We start from the raw sequence: 9,004 nt of genomic DNA on the forward strand, positions 1-9,004 counted from the left end.
GGTCCAGCTCAGGACGAGGGGTCGGTCCTGCTTGGGACGAGGGATCGGTCCCACAGCAGACGAGGGGTCGGTCTCACAGGGGTTGCGCGGTTCAGCTGACGGGGTCGCCCGGCGAAGCCGGCGACGAAGGGGTCGCCCGGAGAAGCAGGCGACGAACTGGGGACAAGAGAGGCCAGGCCCTTGTCAGGGGCTCTCAGGACTGGAGGGCGCACGGCAGAAGAACTACCGCGGAGACAAGGTAAACATGCAAGTCCACTTTATTGAGGGAGAGGCAACAGTTTTATAGGGGCTGGGGAAGGCTGATTGGTCGAAGCCACGCCTTGTTCTGATTGGTTGCCGGAGAAAGGTCGGTGGGAGGTACTGGACGGGGGAGGGGTGGTGATTAGGGATTGGCTGTTGCTGTTGCTGGGGGAGGGGGCAGGGTTTAGGGATTGGTGGCTGCTGTTGCTGGGGTGGAGGGCAGACTTGAGTTTCCCGCCCACGCCTGGCTGTTGCTGCTGTCGGGGGGAGGGAAAAGGGCAGACTGGATTTTTCCGCCCACGCCTGGCTGTTGCTGCTGTCGGGGGAGGGGAAAAGGGCAGACTGGAATTTTCCGCCCTGCGCCTGCGCAGGGAGAAAGAAGAAGAAGGGTGCCGCCCCACAGGCATCGTGTGGCGCCATCCGGGAGGAGGGGCATCCGCGGAAGCATGGCTGCCGAGAAGGGGAGACCCGAGGGCACTCTGCGCCCATGCCGAGCTTCCTTCAGGGGTGGCGGTGAGTCTGACCAGCCACTACCCTATTATGGGGGCAGTGGCTTGGCCTGCCGCGGCTGCTCCCCCGCCAGGCCAGCAAACCACACTTCAGCCCGAGGGGTGACCGCACAGACCTCCCATGTGGTAGGCAGGACTCAATCCCTTGACCCACATTCGCTTCCCTGTAGTATTTTATTACATTATTTTGATTTTTTGAGTTTATATAAAATCTGTTTCATTATATTGCGTGGAACATTATTTTTAATTTATGAGTTTATATAAAATCTGTTTTATTATATTGGTGACTGATATCTGTTAAAAACAACACTGTGCTATCAAATATTTAAGGAAGAAATGTACCAATCCTACACAAACTCTTCCAGAAACAGAAGAGGAAAGAATATTCCCCAATTCATTTTATGAAGCCCACATTACCCTGATTCAAAGACAGATGAAAACTTTAAAAGAAAATGAAAGAACAAAGCAAATTCCATCATGATCATAATCACAAAAATCCTGAACAAAATATTAGTAAATTACACATATCATTACATAAAAAAGAGAATATATAAAGATCAAGTGGTATTTATCCCAACTATGCAAAGTTGGCTTAACATTTTGAAAAACAATCCATATAATTAATCATATTAACTGAATAAAAAAGAAAAAAGCATATGATTATCTTAATATATGTAGAAAAAGCGTTTGACAAAATCTAATATCCATGTCTGAATGGCTTTTCTTTTTTTATTTAAAGCTCTCATTAAACTAGAAACAGAAAGGAACTTCCTCAATATGACAAACGTATCTACAGAAAATCTACAGATAGTGCATATTTTAGGGTGAAGACCAATGCTTTCCCTAATGATTTAGAAAACATGAATAGCTACTTTAAGCACCTCTATTCAATGTAGTACTGGAGTTTCTATCGGTGCAATAAGGCAAGTAAAGAAAGGAAAAGCATGCAGATTGGAAAGAAAGAAGTGAAACTGTCTTTATTGTAAACATCATGCTTAGGTATGTAGAAAATCCAAAGGAACCTACAGAAAAGCTGCTAAAACACATAAATAAATTTAGCAAGATCACTTGATGCAAGGTCAGTATACAGTAACCAGCTATATGTCTACAAATGAGGATTGAGCATCTGGAAATTATAATTTGAAAATGAAAACAGTGCCATTTACAATAACATAAAATAAAAAGAAATACATAGAGATATACTTAATAAAATAGGTACATGTCTTACAAACTAAAAACTACCAAACGCTGATGGAATTGAGAAAGACCTGAATCATTCAATGGGGAGCTATGCCATATTCATGCATTAGAGAACTCAATATTTCTGTCTTGTCTGACAAATTCATCTATAGATTCAATGCAATCCCAGTCAACTCCCAGAAAGTTTTTTTATGGGAGAAATAGACAAATGGCTTTTTAAATCTATATGGAAATGCAAGGGACCTAGACAGTTTTATGTTCAAACAAAGAAGAATATAGCTAGAGCAGTTACATTACATAATCTCCTGACTTATCACTATAAAGCTACAGAAATCAAAACAGAAATATTGGTATGGCCTAAGGGTAAAAAATATACAGTGATAGAACAGAATAGAAAGTCTAGAAATAGACCCCACACACAGAAGTATATTGATGTTCTATATGTTTACAACATAATCCAATGAGGGAAAAAAAGTCTTTTTGAAAAATTGTGCTGAAAAAGCTCAATATCTGTAGGAAAAATAATAGAATCTCAACCTGTATCTCATCATGCATGCAAAATTAATTCAAAATGGATCAAAAACATAAACATAAAAGCGAAAACTGTAAACCTTCTCAAAGAAGGCATGGAAAAATATCTTTAGGAACTTGGTTACCCCAAAAAGAATTCTCAGGACAAAAATAGCTCAAAGCCTTGAAGAAAATATTAACAATTCATATCTGACAAAGGGCTCATATCCAGAATGAAGAAATCTTACAGTTAAATAATAAGATAAACAGTGCAATAAAAACAGGCCAACAGATTTGAATAGGCATTTTTTTAAAAAAGGTATGAATACCCAATAAGCATATGAAAAGAATACACATATTTAACCATCAGGAAAATGCAAATTAAAAACACAAAAAGAAAATATTAGTAAAGACATAGAAGATTTGAACAACATTGTCAACATCCTTGGGCTAAGAGATATTTATAAAATACTAAAGCTAACAACTGCAGAATACTTATTCTTTTTTAAAAAAGATTTGTTTATTTATTTTTCCCCACCCTCTCATTGTTTGCACTTGCTGTGTCTGTTTGTCTTTCTTGTTTCTTTAGTAGGCATCAGGAACCAAATCTGGGACTTCCAGTGTGGGAGGAGGCACCTAATCACTTGGGCCACCTCTGTTTCCTGCTTTGCTGCATCTCTCATTATGTTTTTCTTCTGGTGTCTCTTGTTGCATCATTTTGTTGTGTCAGTTTGCTGTGCCTGCCCATAGCACCAGCTCACTGTCTTCTTTAGGAGGCTCTGGGAACCAAACCAGGGACCTCCCATGTGGTAGGTAAGAACCCAATCACTTGAGCCATATCTGCTTCTCTGAATACATATTCTTTTTAAGTGCATGTGATAAATTCACTATGATAAATCATGTATTGTATCATAAATCAAATTTCAATAAGTTTTAAAGGCTCAAAATTGTATATAATTGTAACTCTGACAACAAATGAGTTAATTAGAAATATTAATAATATATTTGGGAAGACCTTAGAAATGTGAAAAATAAATAATATATCTCTGAGTAATTCATGAGTCAAAGAAGAAATCATAAAGGAAATAAAAAAGTTATTTGACTGAATGACAATAAAACAATATATTAAAACTTATGTGATGCAGCTAAAGCAGTACTTAGAGGGAAACTTATAGCTTTAAATCTTATATTAGAAAAGAGAAAAGATCTGAAATTAATGACCTAATGTTCTACTATAAGAATCCAGAGGAAGATGGACAAAGTGAACCCAGAGTGAGTAGAAGGAAGGAAATAATAAAGAGAAAAATTGAAAAAAATGTAAACAGATGAACAACAGAAAAAAATTAAAAGTCAAAAAGTGTCTTTGAAAAGATCAACAGAGTTGACAACCTCCTACTGGGAATGATCAACATAAAAGAGAATGCAAATTAATATCAGGAATGAGTTTTCATTAGTAATATAGTTATTCATTAGTAATATAGTTATTTACTATAGATCCTACAGATGTTAAAGGGATAATAAATAAATGTTATGAACAAATTCATGACAGCAAATTTGGTCATAACTAAAATCATTGGAATAACACAACAAACAGTAATATTGACACAAGAAGAAATAGAAATTTGAATGAACTTTTATCTATTGAAGAAAATAAATTGAATTTTGATAATAAATTGAGTTATTATCAAAATCCTTCCCCAAAACAAAGTTCCAGGCTCAAATGATTTCACAAGTGAATTTTATCAAATGTTTAAGAAAGAAAAAACTCCAGTCTTGCACAACATTTTCAGAATAGAGAAGAGATTGCTGCCCAATTCATTTTGTAAGATTAACATAACCCTAACACCAAAACCTGACAAAGACATTACCAAAAAATGAAATTAAAGAACAATATTCTTCAATAATACAATGTAAAAATCCTTTAAAAATGTTATCAAAACAAATCTAACAACATATAAAAAGTATAATACATCATGACTAATAGGTTACCCCAAGTGGAATTCAAGGTTGGTTTAACATTTAAAACTCAATAAATATATTCTCTAAAGAAAATATAGAGGTGGCAAAAAAGCATGTGAAATAATGCTCAACATCATTAGCCTTCAGGGAAATGCAAATCAAAACTACAATAAAATACCATTGCACATCCATTAGAAAGGCTACTATTAAAACAAACAAACAAAAAACAGTCTTCAGTTCTAGTTGGCAGCCAAGTGGCATGTTCCAGGATCTTCAGAAGCAGCTGCTATCAATGACACTTGGGTTCCTCTGGGCTCATCTGCACCACTTGTTGACCCCAAATTTTGACATCATAAGCTGCCATCAAGGTAAAGCACACAAAGGCTGGTAAAAATCAAGGTGACTCCAATAAAATGGCTCCCAAAGGAGGTAGAATAAGATAGTGATGATGAAGAAATGTCAGAAGATGAAGAAAACAATAGCAATAGTGAAAAGGTTGTCATCCCTCAGAAAAAAAGGCAAGAAGGCGCAAGAAGGCCACCACTGCATAGCAAAATTCCAGCAAAGAAGGTAGTGGCTTTCTCCCCGCCCTCCCCAAAAGTTTGCCTTTGCCATATCTGCCAATAAAGCAGCTGTCCCCACAGCAAAAAAGTAAAAAAGCAACAAGCATACCAGCCAACAAGATGGCTACACTAGCCAAAGCAGTAGAAACACCTGGCAAGAAGATAGCTATGCCTGGAAAGTCAGCAATAGTGGCAACCCCTGGTAAGAAGGGAGCTGTGGCCCCAGCCAAGGGAGCAAAGAATTGAAAGAATGCCAAGGAGGATGATGTGAGGAGGAAGAGGAGGAGGAGGAGGAGGAGGAGGAGGATGAATTTAAGCCAGCAGTGATGAAAGCCACAGCTGGTTTCTGTCTCAGAAGATGAGGATGGTGATGAGGATGAAGATGATGAAGATGACAGTGAAGACTGAAAGCTGGAAAATGTGCTTATTTGAAATATCTCCACTTAAAGCAGCTTTGAAAATTCTAAAATTAATTGAACTGGTTTTCTATTAATCTAATTTTAGAAGTTAACTCTTTGCAATTAGTTCCCTGAAGGATATTAAACAGACCTTCTCAGTTTTCCTTACAGGAATATGATAACATCTCAAAGCAAGACCAGACAGAATGATGTAAATCTGTAACTTTTCCCAGAGTCAAAATGTTTGATATCCTTGAGCCACTGTCTGAGAAAGGAGCCATGAAGGACTTGCACCTGCATAACTATATCTAATCTGTGGTTTATTAGCTGCTGAATTCAAGGACAAGTTGGATGTTTTTGAGGCAACACAGGACTGAGAAACTGTGTGTACCCTCCTCATACCTTACTTGTTTTTTGTTTTGTTTTGTTTTCAGTTGTTTCTCTTCTCAACTAACACCTTTCTTTTTTTTTCTTCCTATAAAAAACCCTAGCTCTGATTTTCACTTTGAACTGGTTTTGAGAAGATTCCCCCAATTCCTTGCTTGTGCACTGACAATAAATTACCTTCTCACTTAGAGATACATTTGTCCTTTGGGTCGCGAGATTGGAAGGGCCTGTTTTAGGAACTCGCCATCCTTATAGTAACAGGATTATGATGATGAAGAAGATAACTCTGAAGAAGAAGCTATGGAGACTACACCAGCCAAAGGAAAGAAAGCTCCTGCAAATCTGTTCCTGTGAAGTCCTAGAGCATGGCTGAGGATGACAATGAATGACAATGAATTAGATGATGATGATGAAGAGGAGGAGGAGAAGGAGGAAGAAGAGCCTGTCGAAGAAGCACCTGGAAAATGAAAAAAAGAAATGTCCAAACAGAAAGCAGCTCCCAAAGCCCAGAAATAGAAAGCAGAAGCATTAGAAGCTACAGATTTCAATCTTTGAAACCTGAACTTCAACAAATCTGCTCCTGAATTAAAAACAGGAATCAGTAACTTTTGTGCTAAAAGTGATCTTTCTGTTATAGATGTCAGAATTGGTGTGTCTAGGAAATTTGGCTGTGTGGATTTTGAAATCTGCTGAAGACCTGGAAAAAGACTTGGGGCTCACAGTTTCAAAAGTCTTTGGCAGTGAAATTAAATTAGAGAAACTAAAGGGAAAAGACATTAAGATTGAGATGCCAGAACACTTTTGGCCAAAACTCTGTCTTACAAAGTTACTCAGGATGAATCAAAAGAAGAGTTTGAAGATACTATGGAGATCAGATTAGTCAGCAAGGATGGGAAGAGTAAAGGGATTGCTTATATTTAATTTAAACAGAAGTTGATGCAGAGAAAAACTTGGAAGAAATTAGGGAACAGAGATGGAAATGGGTGATCTATTTCTTTGTACTACACAGGAAAGAAAGGGCAAAGCCAAGACTATAGGGGTGGAAAGAATAACACTTAGGGTGGTGAATCAAAAACTCTGCTTTTAAACAACCTCTCCTACAATGCAACAGAAGAAACTCTTCAGGAAGTATTTGAGAAGGCAGCTTCTACCAAGGTGCTCTGGAACCCAAATGGCAAATCTAAAGGGTATGCACTTATAGAATTTGCTTCATTTGAAGATGTTAAAGAAGATTTAAATTCCTGTAATAAAAGAAAATTGAGGGCAGAACAATGGCTGGAGTTGGAAGGGTGCAGGGATCACCAAATGCAAGAAACCATTCATCCAAAATTCTGTTTGTCAAAGTTCCACCTGAGCACTCTACTAAAGAGACATTGAAGGAGTCATTTGATGTCTCCATATGTGCAAGATAGTCACTAACCTGGAAACAGGATTCTCCAAAGGATTCGCTTTTGTAGACTTTGACAATGAGGAAGATGCCAAACTTGCAAAGGAGGACATGGAAAGAGGATAAAATGAAAGGAAACAAAATTACTTTGGACTGGGCCAGACCTAAAGGTGAAGGTGCTTCAGGGGTCATGACAGAGGCAGGGGAGGATTTAGAGACCAGTGTGGCAGCAGAGGAGGCCAAGGTGGATTTGGTGGTGACAGAGGCTAGGGAGGATCTGGAGGGCAAGGAGACTTCTAAGAAGGCACAGTTTCTATTTGGGGTGGTGGGAAAGTTTTGGTAATGGATGGTGGTGGTGGTAACACAACATTGTATATTTGAATATAGACAAAAGGAGAGATTTGGGGTTGTATATATGTACAGGGATAAAAATTAAAAATAAAATCTATAGGACTTTATAACACAGATAGTTTTCCCTAATGGAAACCATAGACCATAGTTTTCCTTTCATGATTTATAACAAATGACCACACTAATGCAAGGTGATAATATTAGGTACATTATATGGGAACTCTATTTTCTGATTTTTTGGTAAACCTATAACTTCCCTAATAATAATAATTTTAAAAAATCAGTATAATTTGCCATTTGAAGGGGAAATTCCACATGGTTATTCCAATATTTTCAGAAGAACATCAGTACTCATTCATGATTTTTAAAAAAATCTGTACAAATTAGAAACAGTCGGGAATGTCCTTAAACTGGTAAAGGGAATAGGCCCCCCCACTTCCCAAGAGTGAGAACAAGCAAGGATGCTTATTTCATTGTACTAGAGGCTTTGGCATTGGATTAAGGCAAGAAAAAGACAAAAAAAAAAAAAAAAACAGAAACAAAAGAAGTAAAATTGTTCCTATTAACAGTTGATAGGATTATTTATGTGGAAAATGTGGGAAATTTACAAAACAATTGATGGAAATAGTAAATAAATTTAATGAATTCACAAATTAATAGATTAATATATAAAAATCAGATATATTCTTTGTATACAGCAGCAAAATATTTAAAATGAAATTTAAAAACAATTTAAATATGACAATAATAGCCTACTGAGTAATAAATTTAACAAAAGATTTGTACACTAAAACCTATAAAACACTACTGGTAAGAATTAAAGAAGACCTATATAAATGTAGAGGTATAGCGTACTTGTGAGTTGAAAAAATAACATTGCAGTTCTTTCCAAATTGATATGTAGATTCAATATAATTCCAATCAAAATTCTAGCAGCTTTGCTGTAGAATTTGGCTTACTGATTGTAAAATTTATATGAAAACACAAAGAACCTAGAATAACCAAATAAAGTTTTAAAAATAAGAACAAAGTAGGGCACCCTATCTTATTTTAAGACTTATTACTGCACTGTTTAATAGAATTTTCAATGATAATGGACATGTTCTATAAATGCAGGCATCTCTATATATTACTCATTAGCCTCCTTTGGCTATTAAACCCTTGAAATGTGACTTATGCACCTGAAAAACTAAAATTCTGATTTGATTTTATTTTAATTAAATTTAAATAGCCAGGCTAGAGACTATTATATTGGGCAGGGCAGATATAATATAAGGTTGCATTAGTTTGATATTAGAAAAAAAGATAGACTTATAGATCAATGGAACAGACAGTCCAGAAATAGATCAACACATACAATATACAGTTAACTGATTTCCCACAAAGAAGCCAAGGCAGTTCAAAGGACAAAAAGTCTTTTTAACAAATGGTGCTAGATCAACATGATATTTTTATGAAAAAAGTTAATATTCACTGAAAGCTATAGAATTTCCAGAAAAA

At 36.7% G+C, this 9,004-nt stretch overlaps 1 pseudogene; it reads left to right on the plus strand.

The window, feature by feature from the left end:
- The first annotated feature begins 3,683 nt into the window (after nt 1–3,683).
- Nucleotides 3,684–7,453, plus strand: LOC101441202 (nucleolin-like; annotated as a pseudogene).
- Nucleotides 7,454–9,004: the final 1,551 nt, after the last annotated feature.

The sequence above is a fragment of the Dasypus novemcinctus genome, chromosome 9, assembly GCF_030445035.2.
Source record: "Dasypus novemcinctus isolate mDasNov1 chromosome 9, mDasNov1.1.hap2, whole genome shotgun sequence".
Classification (NCBI taxonomy): domain Eukaryota; kingdom Metazoa; phylum Chordata; class Mammalia; order Cingulata; family Dasypodidae; genus Dasypus; species Dasypus novemcinctus.